The sequence below is a fragment of the Mastomys coucha genome, unplaced genomic scaffold (assembly GCF_008632895.1).
Source record: "Mastomys coucha isolate ucsf_1 unplaced genomic scaffold, UCSF_Mcou_1 pScaffold14, whole genome shotgun sequence".
NCBI classification, from domain to species: domain Eukaryota; kingdom Metazoa; phylum Chordata; class Mammalia; order Rodentia; family Muridae; genus Mastomys; species Mastomys coucha.
Window position 1 is genome coordinate 79,778,141 of NW_022196896.1, and position 21,045 is coordinate 79,799,185.

Sequence of the window (21,045 nt, forward strand, 5' to 3'; positions counted from 1 at the left end):
AAAAAAAAAAAAAAAAAAAAAAAAAAAAAAAAGAAAGAAAGAAAGAAAGTCTATGACCAGGGAAAAATCAAAGAGAGAAATCCTGCAGCTGCAGATACAGGATGCCTGGGTTTATTTTTTTTTGTTTTTTTTTGTTTTTTTTTTTTTTTTTTGCATGTAAAATGTGCCAGCTGTCTATTCAGGAAGAGGGGAAAGTAGACACTTCTCCCATAAGTGATCAAACTTTAAAAGTTAATTGGAATAGGAACTAAAGTTTGACAATAGTGGGCATTGTGCAGTAAAGCATTGGCAATGTAAAGCTCTGTTAACAATGTATTCTAGTTAGCCAGCTGTGTAAGGAGGACATCTTCACCACTCCCCACACTCATGCCAAATCCACTTAGGAAGCATCCGTCTAGTATGAGTCTTTGGGCAAGAAAACAAGCCAGGAAATATATGTTTAAGATAATGCCATTGCCCATTTTAGATTTTCGGTCAACGTGGGCAGAGTGCTAAGAGCAACGGAGAAGAAAGCTCAAGTGGGGATGAACTTAAATTTTTATAAGGAAAAAATTGTGGTGAGCTGGAGATATATTCCAGTAAGAGAAAGCTTGTCTAGCATGTATGAAGGCCTGAGCTTGATCTTCAGTATCTCCCTCTTCCCCCTAAAGTCTACCTCACTCATGTGTGCGTGCTCAGACACACACACACACACACACACACACACACACACACACACTTGATATTCATGCATGTGTGCACATTGTGGTCAAGTTTACAGGACTTGATTCTGTCCTTCTACCATGTAAGATTGGGGAACTGAACTCAGATCATGAGGTTTAGGGGCAAGAACCTTCACCCACTGAACCATCCTACCAGTCTAAACACTCTCCCTCACACTGACCCCATTTTCAAAAAAAAAAAAAGCATGGAAAAGCTATCAATTAAAGTCAGCATGTAATTTGCAATTTATATCTTGATACTGACTTTACTTCAACAACACATGGGGAATTACAGTCTCCTCAGAACTTTAAATCCTTTCTAAGTTAGGCGCTCCTTAGCCTTCCTTGAAATTAAAAGTGTCTAACATTTTTTTTCTTCTGCTCCACTTTCTTTCTTCCCATGGTGAATACATCACTCCTATATCAGAAACTGTTCTCAGGCTGAGAGGACCTCACTGAGATTCAGGTGCAATCCAGTCTTGTCTCCATGCTGTGGTGTCAGGAAGTTAAGAATACAGCTTTCTGTATTTCCTCCTGATGCCTGTGTTCCTATGGTTCTGTGATAAACAGATCAGAAACCATGGGTTGTAATGCTGTACACCTTTAATCCCAGAACTCACGAGGCAGAGGTATGCAGATCTCTGTGAGTTTAATACCAGTCTGCTCTACATAGAGAGGTCCAGGATAGGCAGAGCTATGTAGAGAGATCTTGTATCAATCAATCAATCAATCAATCAATAAAATAAACACAATTTTAAACTAATCATTATAGAAGTACTTTTGTTCTTGGTTGCAAGAGATGTATTACTAGTCTAGATAATTACTTTTGCTTAAAAAAAAACTTTTAAATTATGTGGAAATTAGATATAAAAGACTTCCTTTCAAAACCCAAACCCTGCAAGATTTTTTAGTGACTCTTCCTCCAGAGCAGAGATGTAGTTGGATCCCACTGGAGAATATCTGTGCACGGTACTGATAAGAGCGCAGGGGACACCAGGTAAGATATTGCCGACAGGTATAATTTCCCTGAGCAAATTTCCCCCAAAAGACATGATTTTTTCGTATAAAGTTGCTCATCTGTACCCCAGGCCCACAAACCGGCTGGCAAGTTTTATTGGCAGGAAAACTGATAAATAGTTGTAGCCTGGAGATGCAGTTTCTCTCTCTGCACATAACTGTCTTCCCACATCCCTTGGCTGTTTTTATCTCAAAGCATTAATCTATGTTTCCTGGGGGGAAATATATTCATGATGATGCATCAGTAAATTCTCTACAGCTCAAAGGTTTGCCTTAAAATTTTATTTTAAAATATCACCTTTCTATATCAAATGAAGAGTTTGCTCTTTCCTAAGGGGTCACGGAGATCAGGAGAGGGCTGTGTGCTTCTTTTCAACCAGTGATCTGTATAGATTCCAAATTGCTTCATGAGTTTGGTGAGTTTGGTCAAGGGCCATTTCTTAAACCACTTTGAAATAGCTTTGGAAATCTACATTGGAAAGAAACACCCTCTGCCCATTTCCAATGATGCATATCTGTCTCTGTCATAGCAGAAGAGCTATAGCCTCAAAATTATCCATTTTCCATCTGAGAGCATAGCAAGCATGTAGGTATTCATTTAACTAAGTGCTTTGAGTACACCATTCTGTGCAGCAGAACACTGGCGACAGAATTTGGGCAGCACCAACTACTCCTCTTTAGCAGCACACCGTAAGGGCAATTACATCATTCAAATGAACATGCCCACAAGAGTAGCTGAGAATTGAGGAAGAGATTCTTCTAAGCCCTACTTGTTCCAACATGTTGTGTGCATTAATTCACAGCTAGACATTGCCTTGTAGGATAGAAAATGAAAGGAAGGAGTTGGAAAGAAGACAGGTAAACCCAGAGGGAGAAAGATGCAAATAGTGTATCAATGGCCAGACACTGTACTGAGACCCTCTGAGCACAGAGGGGCAGAGCAGAAACTCACTGGAAAAGGATCTATATAGATGGGAGTGGATGGCTTTCAAAGTCAAACAGCTGACCTCATACTTCTAGGAGCTTTTGCTGTGTGAACAACATATTAAGGCCTCAGTGGAATGACTACACAAAGAGAGTGAAACACATTTTGGAAAAGGACTGTTGGTATAAAAAGCAATCTCGCCAAGCAGGGGTGGCACATGCCTTTAGTCCCAGCACTTGGGAGGCAGAGGCAGGCAGATTTCTGAGTTTGAGGCCAGCCTGGTCTACAGAGTGAGTTCCAGGACAGCCAGGGCTACACAGAGAAACCCTGTCTCAAAAACAAAACAAAACAAAGCAAATCAAAAAATGAAAAACAAAAAACAAACAAAAACAAAAAACCAAACAAAAAAAAGCAATGGGCAATCTGAGTAAGACCAACAAAATGCCAGAAAAATCAGTGTCATTTCTAACTCATTTGCCAGAACTATAATTAAAGCATGTAAGAGGATGCTTAAAAGCTATAATTAAAGCGTACATGGAAACAGTAAACATTTATGGGCTATTCATTATACACAGGAGGATCAGGAGGTACAGATGTTGCCTCCATTCAGGGAGCTTATGAGAGAATAGTGGATGGTTGATAAGCTGCCTGTTCTTTAGACATGGAAAATTCATTGTATGCATTCTTATATCACAGGTCCTCCATGGAAGGAGACATTGAACCAAAACCCTTGAGCCTTTCCTATTTACTCCTTTTATGTGTTTTCATTCTGAACCCAGTTGGGATTGAACCCAAGGGCTGGTGCATGCTACATGTGTGCTGTACCGTAGAGCTATCTAATCCTTTGCTACTTAATTTATTCTAGGAGAGGGCAAAATTTATTTAGGAGAGGGCATAATAAATACTAGCATTTTAAACTGTTGCACAGATTCATCATGGTTAAATTTCTGTTACAGCCTTAGTGGGTTCCGCTTGGTATTCATATGATATGTACTGTGTGGCTGCTACTGTGCTAAGCATGAGGAATGCAGATGGAAGCAAAAAGCCTCTCCCTCAGAAAATGCACTTTCTAGTGGAGAGACAAAAGCATACCGTAAATCATAACCAGTCAGTCACAATTTCCGACAAACTCTTTGAAGGATGAGGGCATATGGGGCAGATGCCGTGGATTTGGGTGGAGGCCTCTATAAAGCCCTTTCAAGAAAAGTAAAAAAAAAGAAAAAAAAGAAAAGAAAAGATCCAAGGTCTGAGATCATGTGAGCTCTTACTCTAAGGAAAACAAAGGTGATTCTTAAGTTTTCTAGTGAGAAGTCCTGGGCCCTCTTCAGTCTTCCCAATCTTATCCAGTAAGAATCCTCTGGATGCATCTGAGAGGATCTTTCTTTTCCTGGCTCCATGGCATCTTGGAGTGTTGACTTGTGTATTCTGTTACTCAGTTTGGCCTGAAGTATCCCCCACAGGCTCACGTGTTTGAATGCTAGGTCCTCAGGTCTTCAGCTGTTTTGAGAGTTTGTGGAATTTGGGGAGCAGAAGGCATGAAAGGCAGAGGTGGGTTCCAGGGTGCGGGTTTTTAAAGGGGGTCGAGCCCAGTTTTGATTCTGGTGCCATCTCTGTTCCTGATCAGTACCTCACACTTGTGCTCTAGTGTCAGAGTTCCCCTGGCTGTCATGCCTACTCTGTCATTCCCTCACAGTCTGAGCCAAAAACCAAGACTCCCCGCTCTTAAAATCAGCTCAGTGTTTACTCACTGAAATGGGAAGCCATTATTAAGGGCCCACACCCCTTGCTTCTACTTCCGTTTCCTTACCTTTACTTTCCTTCACTCTTCTCTCTTTTCCTAAAAGATTTTTCCGTCCACACAATTCGTACCCATTCTCATAAAGCCTAGAGCCAGGGCTCGCTGGTGAGCTCCGTGTCTGTGGTAAATGTCTCCCATCTTCTCCTAGCCGCTACTTCTGCATTGCCATATTTCTGTCAGCAACCACAAACCCAGGATCCATATTTGTATATAGCTAAGAGTACCTAATGTTGGCCAGGGTGTGTCATGGGTTAAGTGCTCTTCACTTACAGGAGGACTCACACCAATTCCTTTTGGTGGGCTAATGAAACTATCAATAATTAAAAACTAATTTGTTCCTGTGGTACCTAACTGAGATGGACAACTTGGACAAGAAATGGAAGAATGGAAGTAGTCATTTCATTCAACAGCTATATTTCAAATGCCAAATTGAATCTCCAGTTAGAAAACCTTCAACATAACTTAGTTCCAAGATGTACACTACTAAGCATGCCTTTTTTCCTTCACTATCCTCAAAATAAAATGCTTCCCTGAAGTTTAGAGAAATGTATGTATGTCTATGTGTGTTTGTGTGTGTGTTTATGTTTGTCTTTGTGAATGTCTGAGTGTGTCTCTGTGTGTGTCTGAGTGTGTCTATGTGTGTCTGTATGCCTGTGTTTGTGTATGTCTATGTATTTGTGTGTTTCACTGTATCTGTGTGTGTCTATATCTCATATGTGTCTATGTGATATGTTGTGTGTGTTCATCTCTCTCTCCCTCTCTCCCTCCCTTTCTCCTCCCTCCCCCCTCTCTTTCTGTGTGTTTCAGCCTGTCTGCCTCTCTCTCTTTCTCTCTCGGGCAGGGGAAATATTGACTTCACTGTATTATCAATCTTACTCCATTATAATGCAGTGAGGAATGCAGAGATCTGTGGATATACTGATTGTTCTTAATAAGCTATAAAGAAGGAAACAATTAGAATGTCTTCACTAGATGCTCAGCCACTGGTCTCCGCTACTGAGTATATATGAGCACCTACTGTTTGTACAGAGCATGGTTCCTGAGGCTGCGTTATCCTACTGTGACTGGATCTCCTAATCTAGGTCTATACTTTCCATTGCAGAGGCTCTGAATGTCAGAGGCCACAGTTTGTGTATTGGCTTTGGTATTACAAAAGAGAATTCAGTTGTGCTTTTTGTTTGTAGTTAAATTACTTCCAAAGTCCATCTTTTTGCTCTTATCAAAGCTTTTTCCAGGAATTCCTTGGAGTGTAAGGTCAAATGCAAAGTGTGGTCCCAAGCTACTCTTCTTTTAGACAATTCTAACACTTTATCTTCTAACACCAGTTCAGGTCCCTGGATTTATCTTTTTCTCTGGAGTCTGGGCCCATATCTACATGAGAATTTAGTCTCTTCACCTGCTGATATGGAGATGGTATTTTTTATTTTGAAACTTCTAATTACCTTTGATGTGATCATGTTTGCTCATTCCTCAGTAAGTAGCGGGAGTGTCCTTCACGTGTGAGCTTAAAACATACCATCTTTTGGTTTTAAAATCATTGTACACTAGAGGAGTCCAAATTTATATGTTTATAGACTTTTTCAGAACTATTCTATAAAGTAGACTAAATTCTTTTTGTAGAAATAGGAACTTAGATCTTGAAAGACATAGACAACCAGGGATCATTTCTGCTTTTCTATTTTTCCATTATCCAAAAGGGATGTGGAACTGAAAAATAATGTTTTTGTTTGTTATTTTGTTTTTGTTTGTTTGTTTTTGATCAATAGGGCCAGTTTTTTTCCTCTCTCATGTTTCTCTGATTTAAATATTGCACTTTCTGAATCCCATGGAGATTAAAGTGATGGTTAAAGATGAAAAAAGACTACAAAGCTCCAGGCTTATATTCAACTTCAAAATAACACCCTTATTTCATAGATATCTCTTTGCTGTAACATGACAATTCTCCAATTTCCTTTTCTCTCTTTCTCTTAATCGTGACTACATCTTGATCTTTGGTAGCAAAATTCTACTTGTGCTAACACATACACAAAAAGTACTTTTGTACTGTATACTCTCTTTAGTTTGTGGTCAGCAGGGCTTTCTGTATGCTGGGCAAGGGATCCTCTACAGAGCTGTAACTCCAGACCCCTTTTTGCTTTGTATTTGAGGTAGAGTCCCACTCAGTTGTGCAGCCTGGCCTTAAGATCGCCTTGTAGTCCATGCAGTCTTCAAACGGTCAATGCTGCTACCTCAGCTTCTGAATAACTTAGTTGGCACGCTGTACCAATAGGCCCAGCTTGTTTTGGCATCTTGGTTCTCGGGCAGCTTTTCATCTGCAAACCTGGTTACTTTATGATCTCAATTAATAATGTGTTTTGATCCTTGAATGCCTGATGTTATAGTCTTATCTCCTTGAGAGTTCTCAATGTTCTTTATTAAAATTTAACTCTTTCTTTTTTTATTAGACTTGCCTCCATAGAAACCAGAATTCTAGCTGATCAACTTGATGTGCCTCTTCCCAGCTTCTGCTCCTTGTTAAATGGCTTGTAATAATTTTATTTTATTTTTCTTGCTCATCTCACAGAGTTTGAAGTGTATCTGACACCAGGGATCAGGCTCTTGGGGCCTTTTGAATAATGGTAGGTTGATTGGAAGTATGAGAACCCATTTGGGTAGAGATACATTTGATTCTAAGGAACAGAATACCTGTGTAAAAGTCACTTAACCAGTGAAGAATTATGCCACATAGCAAGAATTCTCGAGGAAAGGTAGTCCTTGGGTTGAACAATTAATTTGCTTATTCAACACTGACTTCAATCGGCCGTGATGTCTTTTCTTCTGTTTCCCCATATTAGAGATGTTGTTTGTCCTCTCAAGTGAGTGATTTCTAGTGTTCTCATGTAGTCCATGAATCCCTAGTCAGAAAAGGGAAGTTCCAGTCAGATGTACCTTGTTCAGAGGAAGTACCATTCCAAAGGTCCCTTGAGTTCATCAGACAGGCATATCTCACATGTCTCTCCCAGAATTCAGTAGTGAAGAAATGGAGCAATGCATCTCATTGCTCAGGTCAGCAGTGGACCCTAAACCTGGAGTCATGAAACACTTTCCAGGAGCTCATGAAGTTAAAAGAATTTCTCCAAATGAAGCTAAATTCTTAGCTTTTCTTCTTCACTGAAAATGTCATTGTGTGAGCCTCTGCCCACAGTTTAATATCAATTAAAGGAGAGTCATCAAATTGTGCCCATGATCAAATCATTCACTGTCAGGAGCTCGTGTCAAGTCCCTTAGTTAGAGTTTCACCCCAAATGCATGCCCTCTCATCTCTCTGTCTCTGATGCAGTCCTTTGAATTCTGAGGTGAAACATTCACTGTTTTATAACATTCATTTTCCCTCTGAAAAACTAACAAGCAGAACGGGGCTGCTCAGACTTGAGTCTTTCGCAGACTCATTTTGCAGACTGATTTCTTGTATATGAATAAAATAAGCCTGTCAGTTCAAGGAAAACAACTAGGAGTGTTTGCTGCAAATGATAAAACCCCAGCTTTCAGAGGAAAATAAGAATTTTGGAAACCTTGTATCTACCTCAGGGAGCTTGGCAGCTTTCCAGAATGGAGAATTTTTTTTTTTTTCTGACAAGCTGATGAGATTGGTGGTAATATGAAAGAGTGATATTTTAGAGAGCGTGATGAAATATGTCAACATAAGAGAGATCCACATGACCCAGTGAACCAATATTTTTCCAATGACTGATGCAGGATACAAAATCACAGTTGAGTAAAAGAAGGGAAATCTGAAGGCTATCAGAGAGCAAAAGCTCACTGAGTCTTTTCCTGACTCTGTGTTGCAATCAACCTTCAAGAAACTCCTGGTTTTTTAATGTTACTGTAATAGTAAAGAAAACTATGCAAAAGCATTCGGGAAGCCTGTTACAATCCTCCTTCCTCTTTAAATTGAATGCCCACATGGGAATAGAAAGCAACCATAGCATCAGCTTGAGACTAAATCAACGAAATGGATCCAACACTAGATAGGAGAAGTCATGCCATCAATTAGAAAGATGAATGGTTTTCTGAATTATGAAATTAAAATTATTTTTCCTATGAAGTATTATCTAGAATAATACATGATATATTTATTATGTCTTCCTTTCCTCCTTTCTTTCTTTCTCCCTTTCTTTCTTTTGTAGACATGATTTCTTTTTATGGTCTAGGATGATTTTGAACGATGTAGTTCTCATGCTGGGCTCAAATTTATGATAATCTCCTGCCTTAGCATTTCAAATCTGGGATTATAAAATGGGCCTCTGCATACCCAGCTTATATCTATTTCCCAAACATGAAATTATCATGTTATTGTAAATATTGATAAAAATAATCTATGTACTCAAACATACTTTGTAGTCTTTAACTGACTTAGAGAATGGAAAAAGGCCCTGAAATCTATATGTGTGCAAACCACTTGATTTAAACTAATTAAAGATAAATCATTTAGAGCTTGGCTTCTGCCTCCCATGTGGTAACATGATTTCTGTTGTCTTAATAAAAGTCTATTAACAAGGAGGGCGAAGCTGGGTTCCAGGAAATGTCTTGATGACACAACAACCACCTGTCAGAGTCAAAGCAAAGGAGAATTTTTCCATTATCATCATATGGCAGTTGTCACATTGTGAATGCTTGTGCAAAATGTTGAGAAAGGAACAAAGAACCCACATTGCATTGTCCTAGGCTACCAGATCCAAGGAGACACTCACTTGATAAACTGCATATCAGTAATGAACAACACAGCAGTTAAGGACCTGTTATGTCCATTAGGATTATCCTATGTCTATGGTCTGGCTCTTAACAGTAATAATGGATTTTACTCTACACTGAGTGAGCCTTGTTTCTTTCATCATAAATATAAAATAGTAACATGTCCTACTGCTATCCTATACCCCGCTCTTAGGTCTCAGCTGTACTTGGATGCACCTCCTCACTTCACAAACCTGTCATGGATATTTTAAATGGTGGTGTGGATGTTACTCAAGGAAATTAATTGAGGGAAACAAAAGAAACAAATAGAATTAGATTAAAAGAATATTGGTATGAGATCAGAAACTAAAGCAATCCCGAGGATAGGTAAGGGCTCTGTAGAATGGCTTGGAAAGTTGCAATGACTACCCAGTAATCAGGCTTGGGGACTGATTTGGGTTTTAAAAGGAGTTTTCTCCTTTGGACACCCTGACTTGAATATCCTTGAAGGCCTGTGCATAAAGATGTCCACTTGGTATTTGGAAGAAAAGGCTGACCTTTCCAAGAGAGATTAGACTCACAATATAGACTTTGGAATGTTCACTCTAAAGGACACAGTTGACGTTGTGGGAGTTGCTGATTTCTTTTCCCCTGGCACGTAATATAAAGGGATAAGGCACTCAGAGTTAAGAAACAGGGATTGGAAGATAATTCTCAGCTAAAAGCGTGTTTGAAGATGTTAAAGGGGTGTTTCTAAAAGGAGGTCATGAGCTGCGAATTCAGGATGAAATGTAAAATTCAATAAAGTTTTATAATAAGACAATAATGAGGTTTTAAAAATAAACTATGTTAGAGCAGCTTTAGAGTTATAGAATGTTTCATAGAATGTGACAAATATAGTGTAGAACAACCTACATGTCAGTTTCCCCTATTTCTAACCTCTAACACTTATATATGTTTGCTACTAATATTGATTTATTTTATCATTTATTATCTAGCTAGCTAGCTATCATCTATTATCCATGTATCTAGCTATCCATCAATCCATTTATCTAATTTCTATCTATGTAGAGACCCTGAAATCTAGAGTTCTTGCTGTGTTTTCCAGGATGGCCTTTAATTCCTTAGCTCAAACAGACCTTCTGAGTGTTTGATACTCTAGGCGCACACTACTATACCTGGCTCATGAAGATACACGATTTTTTTCCTCAGACAGGGTCTCACTCTGTATTGCTGGCTGGCCTGGAACTTGCTATGTTAGACCAGATTGTACTTAAACTCATAGAGATCCATCTGCCTGTCTCTAGACATATACTTTTATCAACTGAAATTAATATTTTGTTTCTTTAGTTCATGCTTCAGAATCACATATACATTTATATTACTTTTGGTTATCTTGTCTTTGCTTTTATATAATAGGCCTGATGTCTTTCTCATGCTTAAACCAAAGTTATTGATCCTGGTCAGGAAGATAATCTCTCTCTCTCTCTCTCTCTCTCTCTCTCTCTCTCTCTCTCTCTCTCTCTGTGCATGTGTGTGTGTGTGTGTGTGTGTATGTATGTGTGTGTGGGGGTGTAATCTCTGTGTGTGGGTGTAATCTCTGTGTGTGTGTGTAATCTCTTTCTCTCTTTCTCTGTGTTATCTCTCTCTGTGTATATATGTGTAATCTCTCTCTCTGTGTGTATGTATGTGTGTGAGAGATCTCCTCTGTGTGTGTGTGTGTGTGTATGTGTGTGATCTCTCTCTCTCTCTGTGTATGTATGTGAGATCTCCTCTCTCTCTCTGTGTGTGCGTATGTATGTAATCTGTGTGTGTGTGTGAGAGAGAGAGATCTCCTCTCTGTGTGCATATGTGTGTAATCTCTGTGTGTATGAGATCTCTCTCTCTCTCTGTGTATGTGTGTAATCTCTCTGTGTGTATGTGTGTGTGTGAGATCTCTGTATATGTATGTGTGTGAGAGATCTCCTCTGTGTGTGTGTGTGTATGTGTGTGATCTCTCTGTCTCTGTGTATGTATGTGTGTGTGTGTGAGATCTCTCTGTGTGTGTGTGTGCGTATGTATGTAATCTGTGTGTGTGTGTGTGTGTGTGTGTGAGAGAGAGAGATCTCCTCTGTCTCTGTGTACGTATGTGTGTAATCTCTCTCTGTGTAAGATCTCTCTCTCTCCCCTGTGTATGTGTGTAATCTCTCTGTGTGTATGTATGTGTGTGTGTGAGATCTGTGTGTGTGTGTGTGTGTGTGTATGCGTGCACTAATGCTGAGTTGTTGGGGATCAAACCCATGGCATCACAGCTGTTCCACATATGTTCACCACCACACAGTACACCCTCAACCCTGAAGTTCCATTATACCCCATCATATCACAGGGACATCTGCAACCTGACTTATCACTGCTGCTGAGTCTACCAGCCAGACTGAGAACATCTGTCAATTTCTCTGCTTAATAGCTGTCCTTTCTTCTCTGCTCCTACTCTCTGAAAGGAAGTTACCAAGCACAGCCCATACCTAATGACTGGGAAATTAGGTCTAACCTCTCCATTGAACATCCACACCATAATTTTTAAATTCTACATGAAATATTTCTGTCTTCTTTGTCAGTGTACTCAATCATTTGTTTATAACAGTACAGACTAATGTGGGCTTATTTTAAACTTGAATTATAGCACAAGACAAAATTTGATTCTATTGCTTAAGTCCTTTCCAATTTAATCCCTAGGGGCTCTTTTAGTTGGTGCCCATGTCCCTCAAATACTCTCAATCAGTTAGTGAGACAGCTCCCTCAGCATTGTGAATGCGCAGTGCAAAGTCCCAACACTGAAACATTAGGGCCCTTAAACAACAAGGAAAAGTGTAATATCATTCTCAACAAGCTGTAATCATATAAAAACTGGAAAGGGATGAAAGCCATAGTTATGCCATGAAAACACTGAAAACATGTTTTTGTTTGAAATCTAAGAGTGGTCAAATGGAATGGATGCTGAGGGTGTCGATTAAAATTTCTCTCTGATGAAGTTGAGGGAAGTGAATGGTTACTGTCTGCTCTTACTGCTTTTATATTTGGCACACACTATTTTTTTTTTTTTGAAACAGCAAGTAATGTGGTAAACTTTAATTATAAAGTGAGTGTGCCAGAATTTTTGATGTGCCCAAAACTTCTCTGTGAATGCCAGCCTCGCAGGATTATAGAGAAATGATTGGATTTTAGGTCTCATTGAAATTCCTGCAAAGCCTTGATCTTAGGGAATGCTATAAAAATGTATTCCAACAACAAATAGGTGATTTCTCACACAGGATTCACTAGCATGCTTCTAGCTAATTCTTCTAGCATTAAAGCAAGTTTGAAATATTTAGGAGACAAACCTGTGTACATTTTGTTCATTTTGTTGTCTCATCTTTTCCTTGGTCACATTAGTTAGTAAAGTTTTAAGCTTTTACTGGGATCAAAAGAAATGAGAGTGAGCTGGATGCATTGTTGAATAGGATGTAGGCAAGTTAAGAATGAAGAGAGACTATTTATGCAGAAGCCATCCTGCACATATGCCATCAGCCATATTTCCTGGATTGTGATCCAGAGAAGCCATTGCAGTATCCATTCTTGTAGAATTCAGAAACTCCCTTCTCTGTGCTAAGCAGTCTAAATGATATTGAGGTACCACTATGTTGAACCAGGCATAGCCCCTGCTACCAAGGAGTTGATGAGCACAGGACACATCCTGGTTTACAGAGTGTAGACAAATAGGTCACAAGTGCAAGCTGCGTGCTGTGGTGGGGAGTCTAATTGCTAGTGTGGAGGAAGACTCCTAAACTGGAGGTTTGTCCAGGGAAAGGAGTAAGAAAGCTAGAGCTATACTTCAGTGGAGTCCTGCAGGACAAGTAAGAGATGAAGGGAGGGAAGGTGCAGAGAAGGAGTTCTGTAAACGTAGAAAAGCAGAGCATGACAGCAGGCAGAACAAGTCCTTCAGTGTATCCAAGAAATGCACTGTCCGCACTGCAAACCACAGGTAGAACGAGAAAGTATGAAGAAGCTAGTCAAATTTTAACATTTTTATTTAGCACATAAATTTGAAATGTCACCTTAACATATATTCAATATGAAAAAGTATTGAGACAGTTTTCAGCTTTGTACTAAAATTTAGAAATCCAGGTATGTTTTACAGTATATATCAGTTTAGACTACCCGAATTTCAAATGCTCCTCCATAGCCAAACATGGTAGACTAATGGCTGCCATATCAGACATTCCAGTTCTGGAGTGGAGCAAGGAGAGATTAATCTGCAGAGATCCTATAGGGACAGGGTTGGTCCAATGTTTGTCAGCTTAGGTGCTTACCTAAGAGACTATGGGAAGTCCTAGAAGTTTTATGTAGGGAAGTAATTGATCAATGACTTTCACTGTGTAGGATGGATTAGAGGTGAGCTTTTTCTGCAGCCAGCCAGTCCTAGATAATAAATAACTTTCAGTAAGAGAGCAAGGTGGGCACAAGGCCATGCAAGAGTCAAGTCATGAGCATAAACTGGTGCAGTGGTGGCATGCACCTGGTATTCCAGCAACTGTCAAGGCCAAGGAGGCAGAACAGTTGAGCCCAGGAGATCGATCCTGGGGTGGGAGTGTGGGTAGGGAAGGAATTGTAAGAACAAGTATTGATAGCTGTAAACCAGAGGGCACTAGAATGATTACGTCACTTCTGTTTCCCCTTCTTCACCCTTCCAAGAAGTACAACAGAACCATTCTGAGAACTAGAGCAAGCTATGAGGGGTAGACACTTGAGCTGCTGGTGAGACAGGCCCACTGTAATGTTCATAGCTAAAACAGAGTCGGATGTCACCGGCGTATAATTAGTAACTGAGGTCATGGGACTAGCTGAAGTCTGGATGTGGTTTAGCCTTAAGATCAAATGTGTCAGGAGGTTGCTACTAAGAGTGGTGATGCTGAGAGGGCTTTAGGCTTTTAAGAGGCGGGTCCTAGTGGGCCATCTTTAGGTCTTTGGAATGCCTCTCAGAAGTGTTTAAGGTGGGCTTATTTCCCACAGGATGACAACTAGCTCCTGTGAGAAAGTGAGAAAGGCCAAGCTTAGTTCCAGGACTTTCCTCATTCAGGCTACGCACTTCACCGTGTCATCTCTACTACATATATGTGCTTCCATTATGCCCTCTGACATGTCATGGCTCCCCAAAGGGGCTCTCACCAGAGACCAAAGCAGTTGAGCCACCTGATATTGAACTTTCAGCCTCTAAAACTGAGCTTAACAAACCTCCTTTTTTTCCAAGGTACTCAACCTCTGTTGTATTCTAATAGTTATAGAATGCAGACTAGATGGAGATACATAAAATTACCCAGCATGAGTATATTCTTTCCAAGGCACCAAACCTCTGTTGTATTTTAATATTTATAAGATGTAGACTAGATGGAGATACATAAAATTATTCAAGATGAGTGTATTTTTGAGATTCTCTAGTTTGATTTGTTTTGGAGAGAACGAACCCAGTCCTTAAGCATGCTAGGCAAGCACTCTATCTCTGACTTACATGCCCAGCGTGTCCAATCTGATGTTTTAAAAACAGTTTCTGAGAAACTGATTGAAAAATGCAGAATTTGGTTTTTACCCTTCAGTGTCCTAGGGAATATTGGACTCTGCACTTTGAATAAGAGTCCTTACAGATGTTGATGCAAGTGCTCCTTAAAACACTCCTTTACAAACACCAGTACAGTATAACAAATAAAGCCATTCAGAAGAGCGTGGCTATGTGTAGAGAGCTGAGAGTGAGAGCCCTTGACTAAACTAGGAAATGAACCACTAGAGAGGTTAAGGAAAGACCAGAAGAATGCTATCTGCTACCAACATGCAGGGTATGGCAGATTCTTCCAAGGGGGAAGTGAGCTCAGCGATGGGGAAGGGGACTGGTCTCCTCTACAGGGGACAATCAGTAAGGGTCTACTCAGTCTTGGGCTACTAGTACAGGTGTCTGTTCTAGGCATGTCTCCTCATCCTGTTAAACTCAACAAATGCCTTCGCATCTGAAGGAAATGGTTAACTGCCTCAAATGTAGCAGAGTAATAAAATTGAATCGCATTTGAAAAGTGACAAAGTGGTCTGGTGACTAAGATCAGCAGTGACAATCTGGGAGATGTGATGGGATGGACACCCCCATGTCAATGAGTGACTTGAGGAAGGTCAAGCAAATAGAGAGAAAAGTCTTTTTAGATAACCATGGCTGTAAAAAGAGGGAAGAGAAGACAGAACACATGAAGGGCTGCTCGCTTGGGAAATGCTGAGGGATGCAGGAGGCCCTCCTGATTTCATCTCTTTGTATTGAGAGAGTCAATACTGTGGAATTATAGACTCTGCCCCTGCTTCCTAGGATGCAGTTACTAAATAATATTAATGACAATCCACTTACACATCTTAGCCAGTCAAATGATGTTCCACCAGACTGTCTTTTCTTTTAGTAACTCTTGGTATGGATAAACCATTCTGCAGTATGGCCACCTTATTACTGATGGTGTGCACGAAGTGCTAAGCTGTAGTATGGTGGAATCAGATAATAAAGGAGACAAAACTAGAGTTTTGCAATTGAATTTCTTCTTTTGTTTGTTTGTTTGTTTGTTTTTCGAGACAGGGTTTCTATGTATAGCCCTGGCTGGCCTGGAACTCACTCTGTAGAGCAGGCTGGCCTCGAACTCAGAAATCCAAGTGCCTCTGCCTCCCAAGTGCTGGGATTAAAGGCGCCACCACCGCCTGGCTTACAATTGAATTTCTTAGTCACCTCCTCATCCTCCTTTGCAGAACAATCATCTCTAATGGGTAGGACTCACCTATCCCACCCAAAACATCCAACTATCTAGTCCTGATTAGCTCCCAAATCAGCTATGTAGTTCTGATAAGTGAGAGGCCACTGTACTAATATTGTGTTAGCTTTTATTTTCTCTCTACCTCATGTCATCACTATTCTATTACCTGCTTTGAGTAGAAAGCCAGATTATCAGCCACTATACTTGTCATTTAACATTGTTGAGTACTATTTTAGATATTGTACAAATGCAGTAAATATTTGAAAACTGAACTTTGCTCTCAGAAAAAAAAATTCAAGTGAAATGAGCAATACATAGGCTCTCAAGAGCCTTATTTCTAAACAAAGCTGAAAGTTTAAATTAAGTTAAATGTAAGTTAGTTACTTTAAACTTGGCAAAGAGGGTGGATCTGTTTTGAATCTGAGCCAGTTAATTTTAAAACTGCATCCGAATCATCTTTAAGGTGTGTCTGGTAGCTCCACCCATGGCCAATCTAACTGCTTTATTTTTAAAAATAGCTCATTTGGTAAAATGCTTCCATTACAAGCAAGGGGAACTGAGCTTGAACCCCAGCATCCACAGGAAAAAGCCTGGTGTGATGATCTATACTTGTAATCCCAGGGGCAGAAAGATGATGTGTGCTGGTACTCCCAGGGCTGGGGAGATGGAGATAAGGAAGACCAGGGGGTGGGGGGGATGCTCACTGGCCAGCAGTATAGCTGATAAGCCTTAGACCAAAGAAACCCTGTCACAAAATAAAGGTGGCTGTGACACATGTGATTGTCTTCTAACCTGCACACACACACACACACAGAGGGAGAGAGGGAAAAAGATGGAGGGGTAGGTCACTGGGCTGAAGAATAATAGCATAGTAGCTTTATTTTGGCTCTGGTAATTGCCAATATTTGATGGTCTCAGAAGCTCCCAGTGACAAAGCTATTGTTTCATATATGGAGTTCTTAATAAAAATCCAAGAAGAAAATGACATTTTTCCTTTCTTCCTAGCTTCCTTCTTTCTGTCTTTCCTTCCTTCCTTCCAGTTTTCAAGACAGGGTCTCACTATGTAGCTCTGGCTGTTCTGGAACTCACTCTTGTAGAGCAGTCTGGCCTTGAATTCACAGAGTTCAAACTGCTTTTACATCCTGGTGTTGAGATTAAAGGTTGTACCCATATTCCCGACAACAAAATTAAAACAAACAAACAACCCTACTTAACTGGAATAGCTCTAGTAGAAGGTATGCTTAGCATGCACTGGGTCCTGCTCCACAGAGCCTCTGTGGCAGTGTACATATCTTATTTTAACAGTTTACAGCACTGAGGCAGAAGGATCAATGTAGATCATGCTGGGCTACATTGTGAGTTCCAGGCCAACTTAGGATACGTAAGGCCTTATCTCAAAAAACAGCCAAATAATAAACCAAACGACCAACAAAAACTCTATGTAATCATTTACGTGGTATAATAAATTTCAATTCCTCGAATACTATACACACTAGGGAGTATATTTGTTTATTTTGTATTTATTGCAACATTTTAGTTTATTTTTGATCTTTTTTATCACCTCAAATAGACGCTATGTACCCACTAAACATTAACTAGCTCTCCCCTCAATGTTTCCCCTCCCTCCTGCAGCCCCTCTCTTCTACTTCCCATCTTTGTGAATTTCCCATTCTAAGTATCTCATGGAAGTTCAGCCATGCAGTAGTTATGCTCTGACTGCCATATTTGGCTTAGCAGAGTAGTTTTAGGATTCATTCGTCTTCGAATAGGTATTTCTATTTGAATTTTGGTCGATAATCTTAGTGTATTTGTTACATTAATACCACCTAATAGAAATTAAACAAACCCAAACCCTGTGAAACATGGCCCCTTAAAGATAATGAAGATGAAGGTAAAGGCTACAGGCACAGAGGAGAGTTTAGGTTCAGTTTGGATTCAATCTCCTTAACACTTCCCATTTTTAAAGCTTTCTAACTTTTGTTTTCTAATACTGCTATAACATATCTCCTTAGATTTGGTGTCTTAAAACCTAGAATAAAAAATTAATTCTTTCACAGTTCCTGTAGGTCTGAAGCCTGGCTTTGCCCTTCTTGGACAAAACCCCAGATACCAGTCAGGCCAGCCACCATTTTCCTGGAGGCTCCAACTCTTTTGCCATTGCTAGTTTCTTGAGGCTGCCCAAGGTCTGTTTGTAGAGGTTTCCACACCACTGACCATTATTTTCCTGCTTTATTTTTCAAATAACTTGGAGGGTGGAGCCCATGAGTGCCAGGGTGGAGGTCAGAGGACCATGTGCAGGAATTGGTTCTCACTTTCCATCAGGTGAGTTCTGGGATCAGGTCGCCCAGGCTAGGCCGCAAGCCCCTTTGCCCACAGATAGCCCAGGCTAGGCCGCAAGCCCCCTTGCCCACAGAGCCATGCTACCTCCTCCTTGCTCGTGTCTGCTGCAGCCTTTCTTCCTTTCCCTCTTTCTTCCTTGTTTAGGGATTTGTGTAATTAAATTAGGCCCTTAATTCCACAATCAGCTTTTATTTCTTTTTGACTTAACATTCACACAGGTCCATGGATTACAAGACGGGCATCTTAGGGGAGGAAACCAACCGCTTCCGCCTACCACTCGAATCTTCCTTACTGCCTGGACTCACAGCACCTGCCTACTTAAAATTCTCCGGAGGCTCTTAATGCACTCTGGCATTCAGATGCCTTAACCTGGTTCACAAAGGCCCTGTTTACCAGTCCCGTCTCATCTCTCCTAATCCCCCATGCAAAATAAAATACCCCGCTCCCCCGCCCCCCCCCCACAGAGAAACAGACAGAGAAACAGAGAGAGAGAGAGAGACAAAAACAGAGACAGAGACACACAGAGAGACACAGAGAGACGGAAAGCCATGTTTGGCTTCCTTTCAGTTCCCTAACTGAAAGCCATGCTTTCAGTTGCACCACTCATCTGCGTGCATCATCTCCATGACCCCCTGTTTTAACCTGGCTCCCCTCACTCGCCCTTGAGTCACGTGTCAGATGTTGCTAAAGCCTGAGCATAACCCATTTTTACCTCTGCTGCCATAGCAACCATACCTCTCTCTAGCCTAGCATTTGCCACTGTATGCTATAATTACCTCTTTAATTACCTCCTCCACCAGACCATAAGCTATTTAAGGGCCAGAATCTCATTTTGTCCACCCTGGCATCTCAACTACTTAATGCAGTGGCTTGCGTATAACAGAAGCTCAAAGTCGTGCTTGAGATTTTATCTATCTTTCAACGCTGGGCTGTTTTTCTAAGGCGGACTAATGAATTTCACTTTAAATCTTTTCAGGTATATTTTTTCAATCCCAACCTAGTCCTGACTGATTCCACATCCATTGCCTATATTTAATTTGTAGGAAGGAAGTCCTTAACACACACCTGACCTCTTTAATTTTTAATATAACTCTACTGATATAAATCTATATTTGAACAACAAGATCAAATGGCCCTGATGGAGGGAAAGCTTTAAAGGAAGGTAAAAGTGGATTGGCTAATGATTTTCTGTGTTGTAGAAGTTCTTTAAATCTCAGCCCAAGGTTTCTACCCCACCTTAAGTAAATTCCTGGGTGAGAGACACAGTCTTTATATTTACAATATATCTTAATCGTACAAAAGCTGAGCAGATGCCTAGCCTCCATGCCATTAGAATGTCCTATCAAGAGCCCTGAGTTAGCACTTACTATTTCCTATGTTCCATCTCAGCTGCTCTTAACTCCAACTGATCGGCCCACAGGCCCCCCCCCTTTTTTTTATGGCTCCCCTAAGCCATGGTGGCAGCTCTTCTCCCTCCTGCACTTTCTCTTCCTCTTTTTCTTCCTCCTCCTCCCCCTCCTCCTCCAAGCCAGGGAAACCTAAACCCCACCTATGTCTCTTCTACCCAGTTACTGACTGTTTGCATCTTTAGTCACCAATTAGAAATAACTTGTGTCAGGGTCACAGGGGCTAAGAGCAGACTCTAGGTCTTGGGGGCCCACGCTTAGCATTACAATAGACAGTAAAAGACAAAAATCTCAACAATTCTGATTTAAAAGATCAACTGGAATGTCACCCTCAGAATTGCTTTAAGCCAGTGAAGTTGAAGATAAAGCAAAAGGAAAGAACAGAAATTCACAATACAACTACCTCAATATGTTTTTGTTTTTATTCTTTCTTTCACTTACCATTACATTTAAAGTTTCCATTGACCCACTGCATTTACAGACTAGCAAGAGCCAGTTCATGGATCCTTTTTCTTTCATGGTTTAATTACTACTATTTCAGAGAAATTGTCTAGATAGCTTCACAAAAATCAGGCCTGGCCCAGTCATGCATATGTGTTAGGGTGGTACATGTATTCAGATGTGCCTATACATGGAGGGCAAAGAACACCAGCTGGTGTTGTTCCTCAGGTGGCAGCCATCTTGGTTTTTTGTTGTTGTTGTTGTTTTTTGTTTTGTTTTGGTTTGGTTTTTCAAGACAGGGTTTCTCTTTATAGCCCTGGCTGTCCTAGAACTCACTCTGTATTCAAGGCTGGCCTCGAACTCAGAAATCTGCCTACCTCTGCCTCCCAAGTGCTGGGATTAAAGGCGTTCGCCACCACTGCCTGGCACCATCTTGGTTTTTTGAGATAGTCTTTCTCTCATTGCCTCTAACTTGACAAGTAGGCTAAGATGGATAGCTAGGAAGTCCCATGGACCTCATCACTACGGTTAGAGATATTTGTCAACATACTCTGAGCTTTTCATTGGGTTCTCAGGATCAAGCTCAGGCCTCCATGTTTGTGTGGCAAGCACCTTATGGGCTACGCTGTCTGCCCAGCCTCTAGTACAGTCTTGCTTTCAGAGGCAGAAGTATGAGTACCATCTTAGGAGCCAGATACATAGCACTGGGATCCTGGTTCTGCCATTTTGGGATTTCAGTAAAATGGACAGGCACCATGGTATCCACTTTACAGGGTTATAGTAGGAATGAGCTATATTTAAAACATTGAAATGTTACTTGACACTTTTTAAACCACACATATTCATGTGCTTAGGGTGGGAAGGCAGACTATGAAATATAACTGCTTAGAGAAATGATGTCCTTATCCTTATAATTAGA

General features: G+C 40.6%; 1 protein-coding gene across 2 annotated transcripts in view; it reads left to right on the top strand.

Annotated features, from left to right (window-relative positions):
- The window catches only part of Slc39a10 (solute carrier family 39 member 10), a 116,539-nt gene that overhangs the window by 43,232 nt on the left and 52,262 nt on the right, over positions 1-21,045 (top strand). The gene's annotated exons all lie outside the window — the stretch shown is intronic.